At 48.8% G+C, this 27881-nt stretch overlaps 1 long non-coding RNA gene and 13 other non-coding genes across 14 annotated transcripts; 9 read left to right on the forward strand and 5 right to left on the reverse strand.

Moving 5' to 3' along the window:
* Positions 1-1283: 1283 nt before the first annotated feature.
* TRNAW-CCA (transfer RNA tryptophan (anticodon CCA)) lies at positions 1284-1355 on the forward strand. The gene has a single exon. It is a non-coding gene; the product is annotated as a tRNA-Trp (tRNA).
* A 1100-nt stretch (positions 1356-2455) lies between these two features.
* Positions 2456-2527, forward strand: TRNAM-CAU (transfer RNA methionine (anticodon CAU)). Its single transcript has one exon. It is a non-coding gene; the product is annotated as a tRNA-Met (tRNA).
* A 1483-nt stretch (positions 2528-4010) lies between these two features.
* Positions 4011-4083, reverse strand: TRNAR-ACG (transfer RNA arginine (anticodon ACG)). The gene has a single exon. It is a non-coding gene; the product is annotated as a tRNA-Arg (tRNA).
* Positions 4084-4411: 328 nt separating this feature from the next.
* TRNAS-AGA (transfer RNA serine (anticodon AGA)) lies at positions 4412-4493 on the reverse strand. The gene has a single exon. It is a non-coding gene; the product is annotated as a tRNA-Ser (tRNA).
* A 3099-nt stretch (positions 4494-7592) lies between these two features.
* Positions 7593-7665, reverse strand: TRNAR-UCG (transfer RNA arginine (anticodon UCG)). The gene has a single exon. It is a non-coding gene; the product is annotated as a tRNA-Arg (tRNA).
* Positions 7666-9812: 2147 nt separating this feature from the next.
* On the forward strand, positions 9813-9884 carry TRNAW-CCA (transfer RNA tryptophan (anticodon CCA)). Its single transcript has one exon. It is a non-coding gene; the product is annotated as a tRNA-Trp (tRNA).
* Positions 9885-12981: 3097 nt separating this feature from the next.
* On the forward strand, positions 12982-13052 carry TRNAG-GCC (transfer RNA glycine (anticodon GCC)). Its single transcript has one exon. It is a non-coding gene; the product is annotated as a tRNA-Gly (tRNA).
* Positions 13053-13480: 428 nt separating this feature from the next.
* Positions 13481-13552, forward strand: TRNAM-CAU (transfer RNA methionine (anticodon CAU)). The gene has a single exon. It is a non-coding gene; the product is annotated as a tRNA-Met (tRNA).
* A 395-nt stretch (positions 13553-13947) lies between these two features.
* Positions 13948-14029, forward strand: TRNAS-UGA (transfer RNA serine (anticodon UGA)). The gene has a single exon. It is a non-coding gene; the product is annotated as a tRNA-Ser (tRNA).
* A 1170-nt stretch (positions 14030-15199) lies between these two features.
* TRNAQ-UUG (transfer RNA glutamine (anticodon UUG)) lies at positions 15200-15271 on the forward strand. Its single transcript has one exon. It is a non-coding gene; the product is annotated as a tRNA-Gln (tRNA).
* Positions 15272-15752: 481 nt separating this feature from the next.
* TRNAQ-UUG (transfer RNA glutamine (anticodon UUG)) lies at positions 15753-15824 on the forward strand. The gene has a single exon. It is a non-coding gene; the product is annotated as a tRNA-Gln (tRNA).
* Positions 15825-19494: 3670 nt separating this feature from the next.
* Positions 19495-19576, forward strand: TRNAS-GCU (transfer RNA serine (anticodon GCU)). Its single transcript has one exon. It is a non-coding gene; the product is annotated as a tRNA-Ser (tRNA).
* Positions 19577-24007: 4431 nt separating this feature from the next.
* On the reverse strand, positions 24008-24080 carry TRNAR-UCG (transfer RNA arginine (anticodon UCG)). Its single transcript has one exon. It is a non-coding gene; the product is annotated as a tRNA-Arg (tRNA).
* A 455-nt stretch (positions 24081-24535) lies between these two features.
* On the reverse strand, positions 24536-27765 carry LOC109252637 (uncharacterized). The gene is made up of 3 exons (XR_002074104.2): positions 27681-27765; positions 26655-26840; positions 24536-25860 (listed from the first exon to the last, which is right to left on the reverse strand). It is a non-coding gene; the product is annotated as an uncharacterized LOC109252637 (long non-coding RNA).
* Positions 27766-27881: the final 116 nt, after the last annotated feature.

Consider the following 27881-nt stretch of genomic DNA (forward strand, 5'->3'; position numbering starts at 1 on the left):
CGCCCGTTTCGAGCACATTGCATTTATCAACACCAGCCTAGGAGGCAGGCACTACTAACATTATCCCCATTGTATAGGTAGGGGAGGAAAGCATCACTTTTAACTTTCAGTCGACTATGGCCACACTGAATTCTCTGCCAGCAGCGCACCTGTACCCCCATTTCTTTTCCTAAGTGGCCTCAGCTTCTACCGAACCTTTGGAGGTTTGTTTTCTGAAAGCCTGGTTCACCTCACCTCCCAATGAGGCGGGCTCCAGCATATCCCTCACCCAGGTCCCTAATCTCGTCCCCCCACCCCACGGAGTGACTGTACCTGGACATAACCTACCAAGGGTGCACCGCTACCTGCAAGGTCCTTCAGTCCTGTATCCATGGTCCTTTACAACTCCCGAACCCCGGGCGCTGGACCCATTTTTCAAGATTAAGAAAGGGAAACCCTAATTTCCAGAGAAAGGTATGGGGATCGCTTTCCCGCATGTCCTTTTCTAGGAGTTCAGAGACACCTCTCGCTCTTTGCGGAGATAGATGGTCTGCGTGATTTCAGGTCTGCAGAAAACGTTCCCTGAGATGCACAAGCGGGGTCTCCAACTTTCAAGACAGGTGCTTTCACCAGCCAACCCCCGGCGCCAGAATGGCCTACTCGCTCACACCGGAAGAGAGTTCTTGCTCTTTTTCGGGGGCAGTTTGAGACCCAGTGAGAGACCCTGAAGGACCCCTGGCAGCGGGAAAGCAATCGCGTCTCCCCGCCGCGCAGGAGAACGGGGGGCGCGGGGTGGGGGCGGGGACGCCGTGGTCCGCGGGCAGGTGCGGCTCGGGTCCCCGCGGGCCGCCCCGCGTCAGCCTCCGCGCCCCCTCCCCGAAACACCGCGGGAACCTACGAGCAACTCGGGAAACAGATCCCAAGCCCGCCTTGGTTGCCCCTCTGACTTGCGCGGGGGGCGGGGGGTCGGGGGGCGGGCGGGGGTGGGGAACACTATTTTTCTTCGCTGTCTCCCCCCCACTCCTGTCCGGAGCGACCGACCTTCTATAGCCATATTTCTAAAAAAGACAAAAACAACAAAACTCTCGCAAACGTGTTTGTTTGTTTGTTTGTTTTTATAAAGATGGAGAAAACCAGGAGTGAAATAGAGAAGGAAGGCCCGTCAAGTAGAAGCAACTGGGACGCAGAGTCGGGGAGTGATTGGAGGGCCCGCGTTCCACCCGCGCGGTCCTCACCCACCGGGTGCGGAAAAATCGATTCCACGGATCAGGTTGACAGGTAAAGAAACCCCGCGGCCCCTCGGGGACCTCGTGGCGCAACGGTAGCGCGTCTGACTCCAGATCAGAAGGTTGCGTGTTCAAATCACGTCGGGGTCAGTAGTTTTAGTCTCTGGGGGAGGCTCTGGTCTGAGAAGGGAGACGGATGGGGGTGTAGGAAGGTGCCTTCTCAGCTTTCTCCGGCCTTGGATCCCCTCCTTAAAATACCTCCAAAATGTAAATAAAAGGCGAGCATACGCAGGAACGTACGATGTTGTTACTGCATCCGGGGGCCCATAGAGACCCACTGCAAACGTTCTCGATTTCACTTTTCAGCGGCTCGTCCGTTAATATTCCCAACCCTCCCTGCCTTCTCTCCACACGCTCACTTCCGTGCTGGCGGACCCATCTCTTCGTCTGTAGGTCCCTCCAACCTTCGCAAGCTTAGCAGGTGTTCCCAGAGGACCGGTTCTAGTAGGCGACCTTAGCTCACCCGCTCCACACATGTGGCCAGCCTTTCCAGACCGGGGCGGTCGCATCGCCAGGCCGTCCGTCCTTGGCTCTCTGCGATTCCCTACCACTGCGAGGCACAGGAGAGGTCAATTCCTTTCCAGAGGCGAGAAAACCTGAACGTTTTTGTTTGTCAGATTGAGTCTGTAGGGAGTGAAGCACCAATTCAGAGAAAGTCTTCGGGGCTGGAAGTTCCGCGAACCCTCTGAAAGTCAATGTAAAGTATATGTGCGGGAATGTGCGTTTTCCTCTCACCTGGGGCTCAAGACTTCCGTCCGCCCCCCACGCCCCCAAGATTATGAACCATCACACCACAGCACAGGGGAAAGTGCAAGCACGTTTCCTTCATCAGAGTCTATTATTTTGTATAACTTAGAATGGCTTTAAGACACGCCAGTGGGATACAGGCAGGCATTCTGTTCCAGACCTAACGTACACATTCACACGGTACACAATATCAGATGTCACAGCGGATCACGCCTTTGTGCCCCGGAGAAGCATACCCACAATAAGCTTTTCCATTTCTTCTTCACCCTTCTGTTGGGCGTTAGTTCAGGCCCAGGGCTAGTGAATTACAAAAGACAAATCATTACTACTCTAGAGAGAAAAAAGAGAACCCAGTTTCCAATTGTACAGATCGCAGGGGCAGCGGGAGGAAGGGGCAAACCAGACAGAAACTGAAGGTTAATTATGAAGAGGGACATCCCCGGAGCAGAGTGGCGCAGCGGGAGCGTGCTGGGCCCATAACCCAGAGGTCGATGGATCGAAACCATCCTCTGCTAAGTACAGTCCTTTTCGTCCCAAAGCAATCTTTAGCTCAGCGAGAGGGAAAGAAGAGATTGTTAATTCTTGTTTCAAATCGAGTGCGATGTCTGACTCTTTAAATTCTATGCATGTAGAAAGGAGGATAGAAATAAAAACCTAACAAAATTTCCCATCTGCCGTCTGTATGTTCGGTGATGTCTGTTAAGGCCCTTTTTAAAAAACATATGAAAAGGTGCTCTGCATCACACGTCATGAGAGAAATGAAAATTAAAAATCACCTCTTAAAATGTCCAAAGTCCAGAACACTGACATCAAATGCTGGCAGTGATGTGGGACAACAGGAACTCTCCTTCATTGCTGAAGGGAAGGCAAAATGGCACAGCCACTGTGGCAGAGGGTTTGGTAGTTCCTTATAAAACGACACATGCTCTTACCATACCATCCAGCAACTGCCCTCCTTGTCATTTGCCCAAAGGAGTCGACATATATGTCCACACGGAAACATGAACACAGATGTTTGTAGCAGCTTACTCGTAATTGCCAAAATTGGAAGCCACCAAGATGCCCTTCCGGAGGTGAGTGGAATGCATAAATTGTGGGACCTTCAGACAGTGGAAGATTGCGCAGCATGAAAAAGAAATGAGATACCAAGCCACGAGAAGACACGGAGAAAACTTAAATGCCTGTTACTAGGTTAAAGAAGCCAAGCGGAAAGGCTACACATGATATGATCCCAACTGTATGACATTGTGAAAAAAGTCTAAACAACGAAGACGCTGAACGATCAGTGGTGGCCCGGGCGTGGGGGGGGGGGCGGGGGGGTGATGAATAGGCAGAGAGCGCAGAGGATGGGGGAGGGGCGTGAAAAATACTCTGCGCGGTTCTGTAATGATGGATCCGCGTCATTACACATCTGTCCAAACCCGCAGAATGTATAACACCAAGGGTGAACTGTAACGTCCGCTATGAACTTTGAGTGATTGTGATGTATCAAAGTAGGTTCCTCAGTTGTAACAAATGACCCCCCGCTGGTGGGGGATGTAAGTAACAGGGGAGGCTGTGCACGTGTGAAGGCATGCGTGGGTACCGTCCTCTCAGTGTTGCTGTGAATCGAAAACTGCTCTTAAAAAATTAAATCTTGAAAAAAGAGAGAGAAGAGAGAGAGAGAGGAAAAGAATTGGTATTTAGAAATACTCTTTTTTGTGAAACTTCGATGCCTTTGAAAGGTCTTCCTTCTATTTGGTGTTGATCATCTCATGGGAGGACTGGTCGATTTTGAAAACCATTGAACGATGTGATGTGAAGAAAATTGACATCTGCAAAAGCAGAATATGAACTACAGTTGAGGCGTGTCTTATTAGCATTTTTGTTATTTTGTGTCAAATCACATTACAAAAGACAATTTTAAAAGGGCTTAAAAATATTTATATATACAATTACATCGGCCTAAGGAAGATGGAGATTGTGAACCTCCAAAGGGGAGGTGGCTAACCAAAATGGCGAGCCAGCCAGGAGTCGAACCTGGAATCTTCTGATCCGTAGTCAGACGCGTTATCCATTGCGCCACTGGCCCCCACACACGCGAGCGGGATTTACACTTAGAGAAAAAGGTGGTGGTAGACTTACTAGGTCGCTCTAAATATGAATGTGTGGAATCTTCTCTTCCAACTTCCTTTGTCCCTATCACCAGGATTTCCAAGCCCGAAACCTCAGAATTCAAACGAAAGCGTTCTATTGGCTCTTTTGTTTTAGTTCACTCATCCAATAGGATTCCTTCGCGGTCAGTGAGAATTCCTCCATTTTGATGTAACTTGCAAACGTCTGAACGGATGTTTAATGGTTTTAAAAGTCGGCTGTAATTGAAGATCAAATACAAGAGCAAATATATAAAACTCGCCCGTCGTAGTCGGCAGGATTCGAACCTGCGCGGGGGGACCCCAATGGATTTCTAGTCCATCGCCTTAACCACTCGGCCACGACTACAGCTCCTGGGACGCTTTTTTCCACTTCCGCCATGTTACGATAGATCATGTATTCTAGGCTACTTCAGGATTTAGTAACACAAGAGGACGAAACAAACGATCCCCTCTAATGACACCAGCGAAGTCTCACCCAACCTGCGTTCCAGCACGTGGCCACCTGAGAATGCTTTTTGGGCGTTTTCTAGAATGCAAATCAGCGATTTGTGGCGATAATCCTCTGTAAAGAATTGCCTTCGAATAATCCTTTAAAAATCCTCGTATTTTTGCCGCAGTAGGACATTAATTCTCAGCGAATCACCGGACAAAGATGTCGTCACAGACACCCCATGTCTTCACGCGCCGAACCCAGTGCCTGGAATACAGCAAGGGCTCAATAAATCGTCAGCTGCTATTGTAACCATCCCGTTCAAATTCAAGAAAGGGGACCCATCAAAATGTTCCATAGGGAAACCTGTCTCTTGTGCCTTGGTAAAGCTCAAAATATTGTATTAAAAAAATTTTTTTTTAACGTTTATTTTTCAAAATATTTTAAAGCGGCTGACGGAATGTTGTTGAATGGGATAGGGAAGGAGAAAATATTTCTGGCAGTCAAATCTGCTTCACTGCGTGGGGCCTTCTCTCCCAAGGGGGAGAACAACTGTATCTGATACTCTGTGGATGATAGTTAAAACGTATTTGCAAAGATCACCGTCAGAGCAGGAACAGATCCCCAGGATCGCCGCATTTCTGAAACTACACAACGATTATTATCACAATCTTATCTGTATGTGTAGGAGCGTGGGTGTATTAGTGTGCAAATAGGAGATTCTGTACTTCATCAACAGCTCCATTCTGTGAACACAAGAAGGATAAAACATGACTGATAATCCATGCTCATGTGCTGAAAATGATCTCCAGCCCAGACCTTTCTTCTGGGCTTCATAATATATGCCGGCTTGGTAATTTCTTTTTGCACGTGCATGGGCATCTCAAAAGCACTATGTCCCAAAATGAATGCTCTACCCTTTCTCTGCAAACTCGAACCTCCTTCAACAACCCAGATTTTATGCGAGCCAAAGCCAAAGACTTAGAACTCCCCCTAACTTTCTTCCTTTCTCTACTCTCTCCCCACAGCCCGTAGATTATCAAGCCTTCAGTTCCACCTCCTAATTTTTTTTTTCTCAAATCTGGCTCTTCCTCCCGAGCCACAGGCCCTTTTTCTTAGATCAGCTTCTTACAGTTTTTCATAGGAGTGATTGCAACAACTTCTTAGCAGTATTTTGGCCTCCAGGCTCTTGTCTCTGAATGGGTTCATTTCTTCATTCTTTGAAAAATTTTATTTTGAGCACAATCACGTGTCATGCATTCTGCTAGGTGCTGCTCATTCAATGGAGAGCAGGAAAAATATAGCCCCTCCTTTGAGGGCTTTCTAGAGTAAACAATGGTAGAAGTGAACATTTACAATTGGGTATGGCAAGTGAGAGGTCCAGGGAGCCACGTGGCCTATTGGAGCAGTGCTAGGTCCCAGAGGTGGCCACCTTGGGTGGTTGCCTGGAGGGTCACTCATTAGACTCCGAGTTGCATGAAGACAGTTTCCGGTTCTGCCTTTGTTACCTCTGAACGGGTAAATGGGTAATCAATGAATATATGTGGAATGAATCATATTCGAGCTCAGATCTGAAGGATGTGTGGGAGCTGGCCAAATTGGAAAGGTGCGTGGTGTTCTAGACCTAAACCTCGCAGAATAGGAGAGAAACTGAAGAAAGTTCTGTCTGGCTGGAACATTGCATTTTGGAGGGGCCCAGGGAGGGGCAGCGGTGAGAGAGAACACCAGAGACGCAGTTTGGGGCAGATGGCGTAGGTCGGGCTGGGTCACCACCGATCGATGTCTTTACCTGAGCGTGCAAATCTGACTGTGTCCCTTCCCTCCTTTAAAGTCTTAAAAGGTACTTTGTGGCCTATAAAAAGGGCACAAACGGCAGAAGAGGCCCTCGTCATGGGAGCTATCTGACCTTCTCAGCTTCCTTTCCGGCCACGCTGTCCAGGGAGCCCGGGAAGTCCTGAAGCGAGGAAGCTTCTGCTCGTCCTCACAAGGTGCGGGTTCTCGGTGCTGAGCCTCTGCCTTTGATTTGCGACATTTCCTTAGTCCCTTTCTGTTTGGAACAGCATCCCAACTTCCTGTTGCTGTTACTGTTCTGACATTGACTTAAAAAAAAAAAAAATCCAAGCCGGTTATCTTCTAAAACGTCTCACATTCTGACTCTGTCTCCCTGTCTCCCAAGGCAACTTTTAATTTATTCCTCCCTGCTCTCTAAACCAGAAGTTAAATCGCAGTGATGGATTAGATCGTTTTGATTCGAGTACCTAGTTCCCATCCAGAGGCATTTGTCGGGGCCTCCAACTGACAGGGAAGCCGGAGCGGTCCCCTCCGAGCTTTCTTCTCCTTTGCAATTAGCAGGAAACCTTGGGGGTGGGCCTTTACCACCACGCGCGTGCTGTTTCCCGCTAACCCTGTTAAGGTTTTAAGATCCTTAATGCTCTTTGCTGAGTCTCTTACTTCTCTGGGGATTGCGGACGGTGGCGGGTCTTCTAATCCTACCCCTTGCCTACATTTGTTAGAGGCTGCCGTCGAGCGTGACCTCTTTCCTGCCTTCCCCAGCCTCCGGTCTTTCCTGGGGTGCCCAGGGCCGCCTCGCTTTCCCGCGTTCCCGGGGGTGCAGGTGGGCGGGCGCTCAGCAGCGCGGGGCGGGGTCTGGGGCGGGGCGCCGAGCGGGCGCGGGGGGCCGGGGAGCGCCCCCTGCAGCCGGGCTGGAACCCGGGCTCCCAGACGGAAGCCCCGCCGAGAGGGTCGGGGACGGGCCGGCAAGGTCCACGTTTCCGAGAAGCTCCCGGGGGCAGCTGCCGGCCAGAAGAGGGGGTGAGCGACATCGAGGGCCAGTCACTCGCGGGGAGGGCAGCGGGGTCACAAACGGAGGCGGGGGTGTGGAGGAGACCTGGGAGGAGGGGGTGGGGGGTAAAACTATGTTAGCGTCAGAAGGAGAAGAATCTGTTCACGGACTGAACCGAGAAAACAGCAGCAAGTAGCAGGAAGGGCCTGGAGTGTAATAAGTGAGCCCCGCAGCAACCACGAAGGGATTCGAACCCTCAATCTTCTGATCCGAAGTCAGACGCCTTATCCATTAGGCCACGTGGTCCTCCTGCGGCACGAGGGGGTGTGTGGGGAACTTTTGGGGAAGGAAAATAATCTTGGCGCTGTGACTGCAACATCGTGAAATCATTATTGCAAAGCAAGGCGTTTCCGAGGCCTCAGAAGTCTGACAGTCTGGACTCCTGACTGTAGGGAACCATCCAGAGGTTGATGGAGGGAGGTGGGTGGGGGGGTGGGTGAACTAGGTGACGGTCATCAGCAGGGCACTTGTTGGGAGGAGAACTGGGTGGTGTAAGTGATAAACCCCTGAATTCTGCCCCTGAAACCAATATCACTCTGTATGTTAACTAACTGGGATTTAAATAAAATCTCGAGGACAAAAACAGAAATCTTACAGTCTAGTGGGGGAAACAAGTTGGGCCGCGGGGTCAGAAATGTTGTCAAGTTTCCAGCAAGATAACTGCGGAGGAGAGGAGGGTGAAGCGACAATAACCAACAGACAGTGCTTTATATTTGGACGGCACCTGGGAGCAGAGGCCACAGCCCTGAGGGGACCGTGGGCGCGGGGCTGAGCCGGGAGAGGCAAAGACCAAACCCGATTGCTCCCCGTGCCCTGGGACCACCGTGGCAGGGAGAGATGGTGGGATAAACACAAGAATTCATTTCTGCGCACTGCGCGAATCCCTCTCGGAACAACTCCAAAATAGAAGTTCCAATGGGACAAGTTGGGGACAGGAGATAACGGCCACAAGATCTTGCCATCTGGAAGGCCGAGGGAGGTTGTCAGACTCCAGAAAGCGGGGGCCTAAGCAAATAGTGTGGGAGAAGCAAAGAGGCAGTCGCATTTACCCGTGCACCCTCCATCCTGGCACCCCAGGGCGGGGCTCAGGAATTGTCAGCAGGGGCTTCCATCTGGAAACTTCCAAGTCAGGGGCAGAGCTGTGTGTCCCACCGGCCCCCCTTCACAATGTTGAAGGCCTAACCCCCAGCCCCTCAGGATGTTACTGTATCTGGAGGTAGGGCTTCTTAAGACCTAGACAAAGCAGGGGAAGGTCATATGGGTGGGCCCTGATGCAACGGGACTGGTGTCCTTCTAAAAAGAGATTAGGACACAGACACGACAGAGGAAAGACCCAGTGAAGATACCGGGAGAAGACAGCCATCAGTAGGCCTGCTGACAGGGTCGATCTTGGGTTCGTAGTCCCTGGAAATGCCAGAAAATAAATCCGTGGCTTAAAGCACCCAATCTGTGGCACTTAGCTGTGGCGGCCCCTGCTGGCTCAGACATTGTCCATCCTCCATCCTGGAAGGGGACAGGAAGTTTATTTTCTTGAGAGAGGAAAGTAGGTGATCTCCAGGCCGGAGCAGTGATTTTCCGCCTTTCCCCCGAAACACAATCGCCTGGAGAACTTGTTGGCACACAGGCGGCAGGGGCCCATCCCCAGAGTCCCCGCTTCGGTAGTTCTGGGGCATGGACAAAGATGTGCCTTTCTAGCAAGTTCCTAGCTGAAACTGATGCTCTGCTTCAGGGGACCGCGTTTTGAGACTCACCGCAGGAAGGTCAAGCACAGGCTACTAAAAAGTGGGAAGAGCTCGCGAAACAGCCACCGGATTTGAGTTGTTGCTCATGTACAAACTATACAGACCAGAAGGCCGCACATTCTGACGGAGAGGAGCCGGAGCCGGGAGCATTTCCAGAAGTGATGTGGTTTACGCTGGGCTTTTGAGACCCAGCAGCTTTTCAGCAGGTCGGGGGTGGGCCTGGCGGGTGCTGAGAAAGGCAGGGAGGCGGGCCGGTGCGGGGCCAGGAGTCTGTTTCAGAAGAGGGAGAAGTCTCGTGAATGACGGGTAAAGCAGTTTTGGCAAGTTTTTTGCCATCGTGATGCCTGTTTCACTGCGGATCTAAATAGTAAGCACAGGAGAGTTCTCAAAACAGGAGAATTCTGAAGAGTTGCAAAGACTGAGCCTGAGAAAGCACTGAGTTTTCCTGAGAAGGGAGCATTTGGGTTTTTGTATTAATATTTAATGTGGTCAATTCCTTTACTTTCTTGGCAAGGCATTAGCCAAGCTGTGGATAGTGGGGAGAAAGCTGATCCAATCCACCCATCAACAGAAGAAAATCTTTAGAATCTGGAGGAGAGGAGACAGGATTATTTAAATCCTAATTTGGCAGATAAAGGGCCCTTTCCCCGTGGCCTCGTGGCGCAACGGTAGCGCGTCTGACTCCAGATCAGAAGGTTGCGTGTTCAAATCACGTCGGGGTCAATTGCAAATAGCCTTTTTTAGGGTAAAGAAGCAAGGCGATTTCCCTCCAAGGTATACCCAGTAGGTGACTTTGAGAGGCCTCCCAGGAGTTGTGATTGTTAAAAAACAAAATTTACTGGGCCAATTGTGAAGATCTTACTGACTTTATTCAACCTTTCAAGCCCGGGGCAGCATCCTCTGTAGTAGAGAGAAAGGAGCTCCAGGGAGCCGTGCAGAATGAGACTCTTATAGGCAGAAGGGCCTGGGAAGGAGGACGTTATACTGGCATAACACAGGCTGGTTCAGGCAGAGTCCCGTTCCTTTATGGGATGACGGGCGTCTATCAGGCAGGTTACCTACCTCGTGCTGACCCAGGGATTTCTCGCTGACTGGTTTAAGATTCCATTTCTGCGACATGCTAACACTGTAACTGGTAAGTCTAGGTCTCGGTGTGGCGATTGGGCTTAGCACAGGTGACTCCATCTTGGGCCCGTGGTCCTGTTTTTAACATGACAGAAAGGACAATATCTGCTCTGCCCAGAGTTTTGTGGCACTTGTTGTGGGGAATCTCGCTGGGGGAAGAGCCCCCGCCCCCCAATGGACAGTGCGTCCTTTGCAACCTTCTTTAAAGAAAGGTTTCACGTAAACACTCTCTTGGACAGTCACCACGTCGGGGGAGGCACAGTCTTCTGTTTCCCTCTTTCTGCTCTGGTTGCTTTCTGGACTGTTCCTTCGCCCGGCTGCCTGCAACAGGGTGTGCCTCCTTCTCTGCTTCATTCCCGCCCCGCCCCCACCCAACCAGGAATCTAGAACCATCCTGGGGACGTCCTTTTCTTCACTCCCAGGTCTTAGCAGGAGTCCCACTGAGTGTGATTTCCTAAAACGTCACAGCCCATCTCCTTCTCTGTTCCACCAGGACCTCTTTTCTTCCATCAACATCTCTTGCCCTGGGTGTTGACAGGGACCTCGTCCCAGATCTCCTCGTGTTCCGTGAAATCCGAGTCCTTATGGCGCATGTCTGTACACACAGATCTTGTCTTGATTATCCTCCTCCTTAAAACAAAACAACCCAGCGTGTGTCGCCCAGGCCATTCGGTTCCTCAAATACGTGTCGCTCCTTCCCAGGACAGGGCCTTTGTCCCCGACCTTTCCTCTGAAAGGAATGTTCTCCCTTGTTTGCTGCATGATTCTGTTGCCAGGTGAGCCTGGGCCTGGCCTCAGCCAGCTCCATGGGCCTCGCCGAAGGTTCTCGGTCTTGGTCACCAGAATGAATTCAAGGGCAGACAAGTAGCACAGGAGTGGGAAAGTTTATTAAAGCGGAAAGTACACTCTGCAGATGTGAGAGCAGGAGAAAAGGGGGTGGGGAGAGGAGGGGGAAGGGGGAAGGGAGAGAGCGAGCACTTGAGCACTCGAGAGTGATCAGGGAGAGGGAGCAGGGAGGTTTGCGCTGGAACTGCCCATGGGGGGTTGTGTTTCTATCTTTTTTTTTTTATTGACAGTAGTTAATCGGGGGCCGAATATTTATTCCTTGGGGGTGGGAAGCAGAGTTTTGCTCTTTCTTCCTCACTTGCTCGGGGGCTCCCTGCCATGGCTCCTCCCTTCGGCCCCCGTGTGATGGGGCTTCTCAGGGCGTTGGGCCCGGACAGGCCTCTGGCCTTCTCCAAATCCCAGCAACAGAAGAAAACAAAACTGGACCGTATGAGCCCGAAAACTCCACTGGATCAAGTTGCATCACGTGCTCGTTCCCCTGGCCGGTAACGGCTTCCTCCATGCTGGCCTCCAGGCCTCCTGTCAGAGCCTAACTGACAGCCTGGGGGGACACAGCCCCACTGACACGAACACCAGTGATGTGTGTTATACTGAATATATCTGCTTCCGATAGAAATACGGTAAAATTTCTGACGTTCGAAGGTTCACTAAAAAGTTACATGGAATAGAAACCAGTAACTAATATTTGACGGGTGGTTTTATGTTGTTTTTCAAACCGCTTTAATGGCCATCCTCTGAATTTACCTTCGACGCCCCTGGAGGAATGTAGGCACCCTTTAGGCACGAGTAAACAAGAACGAAGGCATTACGTGACTTGATCAGGTTGATTTTTATGTCTCATGCTGTCCAGTTCTCTTTTCTTCTGTTGCTAGGGAATCCTATTTCAAACCTATTTCTCCTGTTTGGAGAAACCTATTTCATGGCCCCAGTTCTTACTTGAAGATCAATTTGCTGTTGGAGCTTCCTCCCCTTCAGAGCGGCCTAATCACACCTGCCAAGTAAATACTGTGAGTTCTCTATTCTGAAGAAAAGGTGCAAAGAGATAGAGACCAGGAGATAGAGGCATGTGAAAAACTGGCTCTCACATGCTTCGTATCATCCGGACTATCAGAGCCCATTACCTCCCAGAAAACCAAACTCAAGGCTCACTTTGGGAAAGATAATTTTCATGGATCGTCAATGGTTTTCTCTGTGTTGGCTTTTTCTCCAGACAAGTGAAAAGTCCTCAAAAGCAAGGGATATAACTTCTGTTTATTTCCATGTCCCGCTTGGCTTTTGGTTCCCAAGCCCCACACCGACCTCGGCGGCCAGTGGCCACCCTCCAAAGGGCAAGTCACGGGGATGTGTGTAAGGGATAGGATTCGGGAGAATTCCTACTTTCAGCATTTTCTGTACTATTCTCGCGTCTGATGACCATAACCTTCTTATACAAACTTGGGTCTTCACGGCAGAGTGACGATAGGTCTTTTTTCCAGAATGTGGTAACTTGTTTCAACCTCGAATTGAGCGCTTTGACCCAGTAATTAACCGAATTGGCTTGCATCCTAAAGGAGAGATTTTTGGAATTTGTTTCCATTAATGATGTAAGGGGGGAAGCGGGGGATGGAGAAAAGACATTTTTATATGTTGGGTATTTATACTTGTTTTTCACCTTCAAAAGCCTCCAAGGGCCACATATCAGCAGTTTCACTTCTTCTAGGTCACAGGTTTTCTCAGAATGTTTAGGTATAATTTTTTCTTTGATTGGGTTTAGAAAAATTCTAGGGAAAAAGCGTACAAGCTCATTGCTCTTTCCAGAGACTGTATAACTGTAGCTATAAGGACAAATACGGGGACAAAAATACACGGAGCATTGGTGGTTCAGTGGTAGAATTCTCGCCTGCCACGCGGGAGGCCCGGGTTCGATTCCCGGCCAATGCAGCGTTTGCCTTTTACCGAGCGCGCGGGTGAAAACATTTTGACCGAAAACTTACAAGCTGAAAGTACGTTAAAGTAACAGTGTTTCTTGTATCCCCGTTTGGCTGAGAAAGATCAAAGCAAGCCCTCCTTTTGCAATTTCAGCTTATAAATGATGCCAATTGGCATGCATTTGGTTTTCCCCATGACCTGAGACGTCTTCCTGCTGGAGGGGGCGTGCACTCCGACCTCAACCGATCGGTCTTTCCGGGGCGAATTGTAAGCCGCTGGCATTTGAGGGACGGAGGGTGGCCGTGCACGGAGCCGGGGGTATCCTTTCTCAGACTTCGAGGCAATCGCTGAAAAGCACCCAGACATCTATCTCATAAGTAAGAAGGCGCCAAAATTTACTGCCTTGAAATTTAAATTTGAAAAGGCAGCTTGGTGTGGGGAGCAGAGTGGCGCAGCGGGAGCGTGCTGGGCCCATAACCCAGAGGTCGATGGATCGAAACCATCCTCTGCTATCTCCTCGGCACCCTTCTTTAGCTCAACCTCAAATTTTAGAAAAAGGGAGTGGACCGGATCTGGAGGCGTAAGAATCCCCAAGGGAATTTGGGACAAACACCTGCTTCCTGTCTTTGCTTCCCTTTGGTCCCTTGTAACTCAATCTCTGAGTTGGGTACCCCCGCACCTGTTGGATTGAATGCGACGTCCGCAGGGGCTTTGGTATTTCCCACGACAGGCAAACGTTACAATTTGTAATAACTTCTGTTATCAACGTCTCGATATTCAAAATCTTGTTCTTTTTAGTATGATAATAGGCGGTCCAGAGTTGTTAGACCAGCAGGAAAATCAATTTACAAACAGGGAAGATATTATTCCTCATGGGAATATATCCAGACAGCTGGGGAGCAGTCGCGTAGTCGTGGCCGAGTGGTTAAGGCGATGGACTTGAAATCCATTGGGGTCTCCCCGCGCAGGTTCGAATCCTGCCGACTACGGAGTAGTGTTTTCTTTCCAGGTGTTACACCTGCTGGACCAACTTTGGAAGCTGCAAAGCACACAAAACAGCACGAAATACACCAATTTCCTGGGTAATATTATGTTTGCCTTTGAAACTGTAAGCAGGTAGTTGTCTTTTAGTAAAACAGCGGGGGAAGAAAATTTTTGAAAATGATTGGGGAAAACATTAGGGATTTCTTCTGAAACCACTATACAGATGCTGAAAAGTGCCCAGGCTTTAATCTTTTTTAAAAAAAAATTATTTTAATTTTTAAATTTTTTTAAATTTCTAATTCCCTATCCAGCTCGGGTCTGACTTCTGAAACCGAAATCCGAAATCCGAAATTTGGGCACACCCAGTGCATCACTCTTTTACTTGTGAGCACATTTGGTGTTTTGGAATCAGTATCTCAAACAGGAAATTTCCAATCTTCCCTCCTTCTGGAGTCCTCTTATTCCACTTAGGAAGCCAGAACTGCAGAGAGGATGCACAGAATAGGGAATTTTCAAAGCTGTTTTCAGTTTTTCAGACACTGGCTTTGTTTTCAGACATCGTTTTCAGACGTTGGCTAAATCTTACTAAGAAAAAAAAAAAGAACTGTGGCCCTTGATAAAACTGGCAGATACACAGTACTGTATATGCAACGGAAATAAGAGTAAATATAACAAAAATTAATCTTTTATTACACTTGCAATTGATCCACTAGAGAAAGCGGATAAGCAAAAAGAAGGACGGAAAAATACTTAGAAATGTAGAGGTTCTTCTTAATCCTTGACATTAAATTCCCATGCTACCTTTAACTTTTTTTCTTCTTGAGTTTTCTATATTTGTACGTGTCCGAAGAGATATTTTAAGCGTTGACACTTTCCTCTATAAGCCTATAGGCAGACAAACGTTCATCGTCCAGGTTAGGTATTCAGGAAATGCACAGCTTTGATTTTTCTAGGAACATTGGCACTCGAGTCCTCTGTGGGCCCTGGTGAAAATTCTAAGCAAAGACGAGCTCGGTGGGGCTCCCCCCCCCCCCCCCCAGCTGAACAAGTCTGTTGCCCCCTTGGATCCAGGGAACGTGGACCTTCTGCACCTGTTCAGGACAGAGATCCAACCACACGCATGCGACGCGCTGCAAAGAGCTTCCAAACATTTGCCAGGGGACACGACTGTCATCGGCCCCATGGTGTAATGGTTAGCACTCTGGACTTTGAATCCAGCGATCCGAGTTCAAATCTCGGTGGGACCTGCCAACCTTTTAGTATCTTCTCTTCTCTTAAATCACCCCCGTACCTGGACTTGGCCAGAGACACCTGTGCACTCGGGCACCTCAGCACTCAGCATCCCAGTTAGCAGGGCGACACTTCCCTGCAGAGCTGCGTGGCTTGTGCGCTTTTCTGGAATTCTGTGTCCTCCTCTGCATGGCCCCCCCCCCCCCCCCCCCCCCTTCATTGGGAAACCAGGTTATCCTCTGGATGCCCTAAGTACTCCTGTGTCACACCCCGGACCTCAGTTCCGGGTTTGGGTTCCAGCAGGTTCTTGGTTTTAACATGGTTTACACGTGTGAGCCCCAGTTGTCCTGTTTGTTTTGGAGCATCTGCTGTCTGGGATGTAGCAGATTTCCCACTGATATTTAAAAAATATAAATACTGTAGTCCATAACATGCTGAATAGAATGACAAGCCCTGCATTTAATATTCATAGATATTCCCTCAAAATACATGTGTGGTGGCCCCATGGTGTAATGGTTAGCACTCTGGACTTTGAATCCAGCGATCCGAGTTCAAATCTCGGTGGGACCTGCTTTGGTTTTGGTCGCCTGTCCCCACGTTTCAATTTGCCAGTGCATCCCGCTGTGTGTGGGGGCATGAACTTTACACTTGAGCTTTCTTCCCCAGAAGAGCCTCCTGTGATTCCTTACTCTCTTCTCAGACTTACGAGAAGCGAAGTACTTTGTGTCCTCGTGGAAAACATTCTGGTCTCCCTGGGTTCCTGATGTCAACCTGATCCTCCTTAGTCTTAAGGCCCTAATGGCTCACGTATCAGACGCCACCCCCCCCCCCCCCTTTTCTCCCCCGCGGTTCACACAAATGTTCTGGAGGCTAACGCTGACCTTGAAAACGTCCAAGCCGTGGAGTGAGACCCCAGCCACCCCTTTCCAATTTCTCTAGACAAGAGGCTCTCTCTTAATGTTCCTTAGATTGAATTTACGCCCGGACATCTTGAAGATCAAGTGACCAGACTCAAGAGGATACGCGTCTTCCCTTGAAGGTTTGTTATACAGAGATCCCGTGGTGTGACGGTTAACCCTCTAGGCATTGGATCCTTCCGTTGACTCTCCTGTCCTTAGTTCGAGCACATCTTCCAGTGATCTCAATGACAGCAAGAGAAGAGCCTCTATAAACTCCTCTGGCCTCTAAACTTCTTCACGCCTATTAAGCCGCAGTCATGGTCATGTTTTAGAACCTCTGTATTAGTTTCCCCTTGCTGCCGTAGCAAATTACCGCGTATTTAGTGGCTGAAAACAACACGAATCACCCTTCTCACAGCTCTGGAGATCAGAAGTCTAAAATCAAGGTGTGAGCAGGTTTTCTGGAGACTTCGGGGAAGAGGCTTGTTTCCTAGCCATTTTCAGCTTCTAGAGGTCTCTTCCCCGGATCACCTCTTGCTTCTGTGGTCACGTTTCCTATGATTAAGTCTGACCTTGCTTTGGGTGCTCTTGGAAAATCCAGGATAATCTCTTCATTTCAAAATCCTCGATGTAATCGCATCTAGAAAGTGTCTTTTCCCAGGTAAGGTAATGTATTCATGGGTTCTGGGGATTGGGATGGGTCTATGTTAGAATGCATGACTCAGACTACCACAGCCTCTATTAACGAATGGCAAGTATCTACTAATGCTCTTTAGATTGATTCTATTGATCAGGACTTTTTTCCAAAGGTAAAATATGCATCCAGCTTCCAGACACGTCTTTTCTTCAACAGACACTCTTCTGTAAGGGCTCCATGGTGTAATGATTAGCATTTGAACCCAGATCTGGCAATCTTACGGTCCCTTGTGCTTTTACCTTCTCAATGGCATTCCCTCGCTGCCACGGGATCTCAGGGCCATCAGGCCTTCCTGACTTTGTGGGTTATTTGTTGTATAGATCCCAAAGCAGAGTGAGACCTGTCTGGCTCTGGCCTTCTGCTAGGACTCATACTTTGCAGGTAGCTCGTTTTTTCCTTTTGCTTAGTCACCAAGTGCTCTATTGAGAGGAATTGCTGGGACCTTCCCACTGGGAACATTCCTTCCAGGTCTTAGTGGTTATAGTTTTCCTTTATCTACCTTTCTTTACATCATGTTTTACAATTCCCGTCCTGACACTCCCAAGCCCAGATAAATTCTTTTTCTTTCCCGCAACATTTTAGAATTCGTCACTCACTTAAACTTAAAAACGGTGACAACTTTGTGCCTTTTACCTGTTGTATTATATGCACTGCCAAGGGATCCCTTTTCTCCACAGAGTTACCAACACTTGTTATCTGTTGACTTGATGATGATAGCCATTCTAATGGATGTGGGGTGCTTGTGGTTTTGACTTGCATTTCCCCGATTATTGGCGATGTTGAACAGGTTGGCCAGTTAGATGGTTTCTTTGGAGAAATGTTCCATAAAGGGAGGTCTACACAAAACGACGTCCAGAAGCCCAGGGAGCAGGAAGACGGAAGGCAAAGGCCGACAAGTCTAGTTGTTGGAGAAATGGTTTCTCAAGGGGATTTAGGGACAGATGTGTGTCTTGGGTGACCCCACCTCCTATGAGACCTGCTTTTATAGCCTTGGGGACTGGGAGCACACAGGGAGGACTTCCTGGAGGAGATGTTGGAGACTCACAGTTGTATCTCCAGAGCTGACTGAGGACATTGTGCCCGAAGGTGTACTTATCAGGGTGGGGTTGGACAGAAAGAATGTGTATGTGTGTTGGGGGGGGGGGGGGAGGTGGGAGTGTGTCTGGGGGCCGTGCTCAGGAAGGCTTCAGGTCCCAGGGTGGCCGTCATAGCAGATCTGTCCAAGATGGTGCCAGTTTGGTCCATGCAAATGTCTATATGGTTCTCTGGCCATTTTTAAATAGGACTTGATTGTTGTTATGCCCATTTTTAAATAGGACTTGAGTTGTATGAGTTCTTCCTCTATTTTGGGTATTAAATCCTCCTCCGATATATGGTTTGCAAATATTTCCTCCTATTCCATAGTTTGCTCTCTCATTTTCTCGATGTCTTTTGCCCCGCAGACGCGTTAGTCCCACTTGTTGACTTTTTTCTTTTGTTGTTTGTGCTGTTGGTGTCTTGTCCAAAAAAATCGTTGCTGAAATAAATGTCAAGGAGTTTTTCCCCTTATGTTTCCTTCTGGAGTTTTATGGTTTCTGGTCTTATATCTATGTCTTTAATCCAATTCCTGTTAATTTTTTTGAGTGCTGTGAGATAGAGACGTCCACTTTCAGTTTTCTGCATATGCTTATCCAAGCATGCATCCATCCAGGATTTGGCTTATATCCCATATGAAGCTTGCGTGGCCTCGAAGATGTTGCTCTACATTCTGTCTGTACCAAGGTTGTTGACGTTTTTTTTGTTTTTGTTTTTAATCATGAAAGACTGTTGTGTTTCGTCAACAATCTGGCAGACAGAGGTGAAACGTGAAGGCATGTTTGTTTTAATAAGGTCTTTAAAAACACCCCTTTAACTGAGATTCCCCAAGATCCCTGGAGGCGTGTGCTCTTCCTTGGGGCCGCTGCAACAGACCCCTGATCCATCTGCCGGCGTGTTCCCGGGGATCTGTGGCCGGGGGGCATCGAAATAGGCAATAAAAAAAAAAAAATATGACAGTACATTTTTAAAAATCAAACGTACTGTACAAAACAAACAAAACAAATAGAACCAACACAGAACACAGCTCCCTCGGATGGTCCTACGATCCTTCCATACAGTCCAAAAATCTTTGGCGTGACATTCGGGACAGGTTACAGTTTGACTTTCACGCCTCCCTTCCAGCTCTCGCCCAGTCACCCTCCAGGACTTCCTGGAGAGGTGACTGTTTCTAAGAAGCGCTCATGGTGCCCAGGACGGCCATCCTCCTGGGAATCCTGCCGAGGAATCTCCCGCGCTAATAGACGCAATCCGTGGTTCCGATGTACGGGCCCTAAGAGGGACGACGAAATCCAGTTAGATTTTTAGAACCAAAGCAGTCATTGACTCCGTTCCGCCGTCAGAGGCTCCCGTGTTTCCTTAGGAAGAGTGTTTTGTTTCTCTTCGGGTCCGCATCCTCCTCCCCCGGACGTTAGTCTCTTCTTTATTTTGTTTTTCGCTTTGTCAAGGTAAGAGGGCCCCTTCCAGGGAGCAAAGGGATCCACTTCATGAATAACACAGTGGGAATGACAAAAATAGACCTGTGCGCGTGACAGCAACATAATATTTATCCGAGGCACCACCAGCGGGTGACGAGGTGGCCGAGTGGTTAAGGCGATGGACTGCTAATCCATTGTGCTCTGCACGCGTGGGTTCGAATCCCATCCTCGTCGCGGCTGTTCCCCTGCGGCCAGGGCAGTGAGGTTTTAGCTCTTTGCGAGCGAGAGGGGTGGCCCGATCTTGTTGGCAGCCCTTGTAGGGAAAGAAACAGAAACGGTAACTTTGGCTATTTGCAACTTACCCATTTAACCGTTTTACAGAGGGGTCGGAGGGTGGATTTGCTCCCATCGCCTTGATGGGAACGGCCGCCCGAAACTCCGGTCCCGGAGCCCGCGTCTTCCTTCGGGGGTCAGCCACTCGGCCCCTCCGGCCCGCGGTCCCGACGGAGGTCACAGGCCGGTTTCCTGCGCCCCCGCGCCGCCGTGACCTCACGTCTCCCAGGTGAGGTCCAGCCGCCAGTGCGGGTGCCGGCGCACAGGTGATGCTGGCGCCCCCTTCCGGCAAAAGGTCCTTTTGCAAGCCCCACCTCGCACGTACCTTTCGCGTAAATTCGCAAAGAAAAGCAATTCTCTAATTTTTTTTTTTAAAGTAGAATCCTAGTCCATCAGGGGGCTTGAACTCACGACCGCGAGATGGAGAGTCACGTGCTCTACCGTCTGAGCCAGTCAGGCGCCCCGCCGTCATTCTCCATTTTGTGTTTTGGCTGAAAGAGTTTAAATCAAAGATCTTTTCCAAGCGCCCCAGCCTCTATTCGTTTCTCCCTTCTTTGCTCACCTTCTGCCATTTGCATCTCAACTGTGGCACATAATCCCATAAAATCTCCGCCGTCACCTGTTTTCACTTTACTATGAACTAGGCAGCAAGGGTCGGGTGTACCGCGTACAACGACACAATTTGTAGGGACTGTAGAGATGATCTCTTTGAAAACTTCCCCCTCTGTCACCTGTCTCCATTTTACAGACGAGGAAACTAAGGTAGAAACCAAGCCAACTGTTTTAAAAAACTCATATAACGGGCCTTTCCTTATTAAGGTTCGGGCGGACCAAGTTCTTCGGGTGATGAGATCTTTCCAATATGTTCCGATCTTGCAACTGACACTGTGACTTTTGATATCTAGAAAATTCTTAAGTACATTTGTCATGAGCCAGCGGATCTTCGAAAAACCTCACGAGGACTGAGGCCCGCGGAGCACAAAATCTGAAGCAATATCTGATTTTGAATTTTATCTAAGAATATCTGGCTTATATGGTATATGTAGTTTGAAGATGGTTTACAAACTCCTAAATGAAAGAAAGCATCAGACCATTAAAAATTAGATGAAAAAAATCGCAAAAGAAACCCTGATAAAGTTCCTAAGTAAAAATTAAACACTATCACATGGCCCAAGACACCCGGTATCTAAACAAAACCATAGCATGGTAAAATACAGCAAACCGGAACAGTTTGTCACTCTTATGACATGCAGAGCATATGTTCAACTTTTTAATCCATCTTTCCTTAGCCTGGCTAAGTGATGGATGAAGGGAAGATACCTCATAAAAGTTAATTGGCTTCATCTCAGTGATATTTAATGCTTCAAAATTCAAGATAATTGATCTGCCAAGACCTACGAAGGACACACTGTGGTTGATCAAAATTGGATTTATTGTCTTGTTACAAGGAGGGGGGCAAAATATGGTGATCTATTAAGTGACTCAGTTACTTGATGGTTGGGTACCTTAATAGTTTTTGTCTCCAAGGTGAGAGGATCAAAGCAAGACGAGAGCTAAAATGGGTTTGAAAAAATGCAGTAGTCCCTCATGTGAGCCAGGGAAGGAGGGGAGATTTGGTAACTTTCGTTACATGCGCAACGTTGTTGCTTTTCATCTGCATTCATTGCTTTTCATCTGCGTTCAGACATGATTACGGGCAGTGTTTTGTTTTCATCTTGCTTCGTCATGGTCACAAAGTGGCCTTGCCTGTGGTTGATGTCCCTGGAAGTTATTTGTGTTCAACAGGAATTTCCTAGGGCTTAGCTGGGAACGCCAGGCCAGCTCCTAGAAACACTAAGGCTGAGCTCTGAGCGTCAGACCAGTTCCTGGCTGTCAGTGGCTACTCTTCTCTTTCTCAAAGTGTGTAGAATTCATACACGTGAGAACTCATTTTTAATATGGAATATTAAGATAAAAGGAAAGGATGAATAATTGCTAAAATTCAAAATCAGCATAGAGCCCAAAGTGGGGCTTGAACTCACAGAGCATGAGATCACCCCCCCGAGCCAAAGTCAGAAGCTCAACCGTCTGAGCCACCCAGGTGCCCCTCATTCCTGCCTTTATCCGAGTCCTTTGCCTCGTAACTAACTCCTCAGTTCCTCTTCAAGAGATGGAGTGTCGTCCCTTGTCTCTGGGCTGGGGCCTGAGGATGACTTGGGTCAATGAGATACTAGACACAAGTCAAGCAGGGCCTTTAAATACGTTTGCCATCTTCGTGAGAGGACGTCCCCTCCAGGGAGCGGCTGCGATTTCACTCATGGTCCCAAAAGGAACATGCTTCAAACTCACCAGAGCCCCTGCAGCAGGGGGCCGAGGAGCCAAGTGGAGGTGTACCCGCAGCTCAAAAATACAGCCTTCGGTTAAGCTTGGCTTAGGTCATTCACCTTCAGACGCTTGAGTAATAAATGCTTACTGGAGTGTCTTCTACGCGTTTGGGTTTTGTGTGTTTGTTACGGGGCAGTAGCTGACTGCAACATGCAGTCTTTGCTGCTTCCCGGTCATGATACAAATCCTGACACTTTCAAAACTATCTTTTCTAATATATCCTATAATTTACTTATACATTATATAATCCACTTATTCCCCTCTGTGTTTTCTGCGTTGTTCCCTTCCCCTCACCCTCTCCCCGACACCAGGTCTCTTAAGGACACGGACTTTTGCATACTTTGTTTACTGTGATCCTAGGACCTTAGATCCTATATCCTAGAAGCTTAGTGCGCTCCATAAACACATATTACACTTATGAATGTGTTCTGCCCCTGTCCAGCAGGGCCCAACGCCCTGTGTTTGTAATCCACATCCAGGAATCTTTCTTCTTTATTTCTGTTCTTCCAGCCACTTTTCCCATCCATCTCTAGCGAGTGTTATTTGTTTTCTGAATCCCCTTCTCAAAGCGGAAAAGCTTACACATCTATTGGGGGGCCCATATATTCTTATTCTCGGGATTTGGGGACAAGCCCCTAAGCTCCAATGACCATTTAAAGTTCGGGATGTCTGCAGATGGCCCTGTCGTTTTTGATTTTCTTCTCTTTGACACTTTCTGCTCTGGAAAGGCTGTCTACTCCTTTTGGTATCCTTTGCTGTGAACGCAGGAGAAATGGAAAGAAAAAGAAGAAAGAGGGAAAGAATTTGTATCAGGGACATTTTTATCTTCTTGGATCAGGATTTCTACTTCCATGAATCTCCTGGAGAAGGTGTGGGTGAAAAAAGTCAGTGCAGAGGGTTAAATGCCAATCCGGTCGGGAGGGGGAAGCTTTTGCGTATTCCCAGGAAACCAGAAACATGCGAGCAACTTAAATGTTTCTTAACCATAACTTTATTTGGTTCTTTTGAGATGATATCCTTTCTCTGGCTTAGAAAGGGATACTTAGTGTCAATGGTACATTTTGTGAGGAAGGAGGCAGTGAGTGGTTTCTTAGGACATTAACGCACTGCAACTTTTTCTCCTCTGAGAAATCTCAACCTCTGGGAACTGGCGCTCAGGCCGCAACTTTGCTTTACAATTTGGACTCGACAGCTGTCTAGAGAAACCCAGAGTCATACCAGAGGCCTAAAAGAGAGGCTGGGGAGAGGAAGAGGTAATTATTCCCTTGTTTTAACAGTGCTCTGACCTAGCAAAGACATTCATGCGCTCATGTGATTTGAACAGACTTTCACCAGGAAGTCAAGAATTGGAAATCACTCTTTGTTCATCCTAAAGTTTCAGATTCAGTTATTTAGGCACAAAAATGTGTTTTTTTTTCTTTGTGTGTGTGTACTTTGCACCACTATCTCCTTCTGTCTTCCTGTTTGCCCGCACACTCTGGAAACAGCTGGGTTCTTTTCTCGACCTTAATTTTTCCGTTCTGTAATTCAGGTTTGCTTATGACCTGTTCTCATCCTTTTGATGGCAACACAAGGGGAGGCAAAAAGGCAGTTAAGAGGGGAAAAGGAGGGTAAGAGTGAAAACCAGTAACACAGGCTGCAGCGGCAGCCGGAACCTCCAAGGACGCACAGACTCAGCCCCAAAGAGAAAGAGACCAGAGAAGAGATTCGGGGACAAACGACAGGTTCCCACGGTGCCGGCCCCTGGGCCCCGCGTCAGTCTGAGGCTCAGCGCTTTCGCTTTACAGATCCGACTCCCCTGGAAACACTGGTCCTTCCAAGGCTTTTGAGAATGGCCTGTTGAGGGTAGGAAACGGGTTTGCAAAACAGGTGACAGGTGGTCTCTCCCACCGCGTGAGATATGGCCACTTTGGGGGGGGGGGGGGGGAAGGGGAGTAAATTCATTTAAAAAAAAAAAAGAGCCAGCGCTAACCACGAAGGGATTCGAACCCTCAATCTTCTGATCCGAAGTCAGACGCCTTATCCGTTAGGCCACGTGGTCCCCCAGTACACGTGCCTGTCGCAACACTTGAAAAGTATAATGAGCTTTCCACCGGGTCCTGAGTCTCAAAAGAGCGCGCCCGCCGCCCGCGCTTTCTACACTAGATTACCCGGGTTATTTGAGGCCCCGGAGTCGGGACTCACCGCGGGTAGGATCTGACAATTATGATGGGTACAGCGTGGGGAGAAAAGTCACTCCCATTCCCACTCCCGAGCTGAAAACCTGTTCGTGGGACCGAAGAGATGCCAAAGCAGCGCCTCTCGTCTGCATCCAGGGATAGAAGCGAACTCAGAGCGTCTTCCCTGTTAATATTCCGCCACAGTCGCTCGTCTCAGACCCTTGGTGCCGGGCCGCCCGCCGGCCCGGTGATCGTGTCACCGCCCTCACAAGGCAGTCAGCACCCGCACCGGCGTCCTTGTCGCTGTCGTGCAGGCCCCGGGGCCTAACAAGTCTCCCCTGCCCACACTCTGGTACTCTGCGATCGATCGTTGTCACCTGCCACCAGAGCGCTTGTCACAGCGTGTCTCTATCTGGAGAAGAGCGTGCTTTTTGTTGGCGCCGCTTAGGCCCTTGGAGTGGTCCAGGCTCATTGATATTATTTGAGGTTCCCGTACATGAAAGGAGAAACACTGTCGCGTTGTCACAGACATGGTTAACGAGTTTTACATTTGGTAGATGACTCAACACCGGAACGTGTTGCAATAAAACCATTCTATGGCCGAGGTGTTTATAGAATTGATGATGCTCTGTAGAGTGCTGGGCCCAATAAAGTGGAAGAGATTTACACTTATATTCTGATATTTTGGATGGCTTCTTTCGAGTTCATCAGTGAATCTGTGTGACCTTGTTTAAGGATACTGTCGACAGTCTACACACGCTGCATTTCCTTAATTTTCTTAAGTCCCAGATCTTGGGAGCACTGGCCCTCTTGGCTCATTTGTGATAGATCTTGGCTTGTGTTGACTAGTAAATCAGCAGCTTCCGGAGCACAGACATGGGATTCTTTACGTAGTCCTTCTTTCCCTGTCCATGGAATAACATCAGGCAAATAGTAGGAGCTCAATAAACATGTGCTCAATCTCTCACATACATATTTTTTGGGAATTTTGCCATCGCCTCTAATGTGGGGATTATGGAGCTCAAAGATTCCTTCATCCAGCAAAACTCTGACTACGGATTTGTCCCGGTGGAGACCTGACCCGGTGGAGACATGATCTACGGGAAGATTCCCCAGCGAGGATATCCAGCCCAAAGAATTGTTTTGTTTATTTATTTTGAGAGAGAGCGAGCGAGCAGGGGAAGGGTGAAGAGAACCCCAAGAGGGCTCCACGTTGCCAGTGCAGAGTGAGACGTGGGGCTGGAACTCAGCCGCCGAGCTGAAAAACCAGGGGGCGGTTGCCAAAGAATTTTTGCGGATGACTGGTGTCTCAGTTTCCATGACATTTCCCCTCAGGCATCAACACGGTTTCTGGTGAGACCCGAGGGACCTATATCCCAGATACCTGTGGTGGGAGATGATGGCGAAAACTTTGGACATTTGATGGTTGTTGACCAGAAACGTGCTGCTGATATGGGCCTGGTTATGGGACAGAGGCCAGTGAAGGCTGAGTTGGGGTTCGGTCCGTCTGTCACGTTCACCTGCCTGTTTGCAGGGGTGTGCAGATGTTTTGGCCTCCTGGTCTAGCGTGCTTCACGGGTCATTTTCTCCTCCCTTGGCAACGATCACGTTCGCCAAGTTCCAAGATGTTAGTACGCTTATTCTTGTCTGTGAATGGAGAGGCTGAAGAAATGATTTTTTAAAACCGCATACGTTATGAAAGACATTGTCGCATAGTTTGCAATGAAACCAAAAACCAACACACCCCCCTCCCCTGCAAAAAAACAAAACAAAACAAAAACAGTCAAAGATCAGGCCACCAACTTGAAAATTCCAGAGATTTTCTTTCTTTTTAAACAAATTTTTTTATGTTTATTTATTTCAGAGACAGAGAGAGACAGAGCATGAGGGGGGGAGGGGCAGAGAGAGAGGGAGACACAGAATCTGAAGCCGACTCCAGGCTCAGAGCTGTCAGCACAGAGCCCGACGCGGGGGTCGAACTCATGAACTGTGAGATCATGACCTGAACCGAAGTCGGTCGCTCAACAGACTGAGCCACTCAGGCGCCCCTCCAGAGATTTTTTTTCTACTGAGAAAATGTGATCCTATTACTCCTTTGATCAAAACTGGTGGTGGTTTCTTACTGCCCATAGACAAATTCGAAACCTGCTTGCACTGCACCTTCCCTTCCTTATGCCTGGCCCTTTCCCTATCGCTTCTGCCACAACTCAGAATTCCAGTGTAGGCCCGAAAATTTCCAGGGCTCCTTTGACATCTTTGAGCCCAAGCGGCCTGTGCATTTGCCTCTTCTCACAAGATAAGACCTCAGGCCCGTTCCGCTGTCCAGGTACATCCCGTCAGCCCCTCAGCCTCATGGGTTTCCCTCTCTGTCAGTCCTGGAAGCTGTTAAAATAAGCCAGTCGATCTTTTGGAGGGAACCAGGGGTCGCTCTGCCCCCTGGTTACTATGAGGCTTACCGCCCGCAGCCCTTGGTGGCTCACTCGATTGGAGATTGTAGCCGAGCCACCTTGTGCGGCATGCGGTGCCCCCCCCTTCCAGGCTGTGAGTGCTTGTGACCGGAAACGGCTACTAACTCATCTGTCCAGCGTCGAGCATGGCCTGTCCGGCCGTCTGGTGTACTGTGGGGGGCAGACCGCCTCCAGCTACGGGGTGAATGGGAGGTGATCTGAATACAGCCACTTTGCTGAATACAGCAATCTCTCTCCCCTCCATGTTCGATCGCACTGAATGCTTTATAGTTCTTTAGAAACCCTCAACCGTTATGCCTCCTTGGGCTTGTCCCCCCCCCCCCCCACCCCATCTGGAAGCCTCTTCCTGGCTGCCTGCTAAGCTCTTATTCAAGTTGGGACTCACAATCTGCCACCTTTCCCGACTTGGGCCATTGCCAGGGCAAGGGTGATGCCGCGAATCTATTTCACTCGGATTCCACAGATCTCTGTAGTCGCGGTGACGTCCCTCTGTCAAACTCTGGAATGTTCACACGGTTACTGGGAAATGATGTTATTCTATGCACCTGAGGCGGTGGGGCACTATGAAGCAAGTTGTCGGCTTATTTGAAGTAAACTTGGAAATTGCTGACACGTAGCTGGTGTGGGGTAGGTGTGGCAGGTAGGTGACCGGCTCCCTTCCAGAACTCGGGCTCCAGGACTCAAGTGGACTTTGTTTGGCAACCACAGCTTTCACTGGTGCCTGTAGCTCACAGCGCGAGAGGAGAAGAGTGTGCGCATCATCTCTGAAGACGGAGGCCGAGAGAGACTTCTCTTGTCTTTGCTCGTGCGTATCTTTGTCCCTCTGTGTCTGCGCTCTTCCCTTTGCTGTCATAAATCTTAGCTTTGAGTACATGTTGAGTCATGTGAGTCCTTCTGGAAAATCACTCAACTAGTGGGTGATCATGGGCCTATCAGAAAGCATCATTTTCCCTTCTTCCCGCTGCACTTTGTGCATAACCTTTTAAAAGAAATATCTTATTGTACTATACATACTTGTATACTTGTTTAAAAGCATGTCTAGACTGTAGGTTACTTGAACACTTCATGCTTAGCACAGTACCACGTTGAAACAGGGTGCTGTCAAAAAAAAAAAAAAACAAACAAAAAAAAACAAAAAAACAAACCCACCAGACACTGAATAGAAGCGAGGCCGGGCCAAACCTGATCTCCTGATCTTAAGGAGAAAAGTGTAGA

This window comes from Panthera pardus, unplaced genomic scaffold (genome assembly GCF_024362965.1).
Source record: "Panthera pardus isolate Hobbes unplaced genomic scaffold, ASM2436296v1 HiC_scaffold_17, whole genome shotgun sequence".
Lineage (NCBI taxonomy): Eukaryota > Metazoa > Chordata > Mammalia > Carnivora > Felidae > Panthera > Panthera pardus.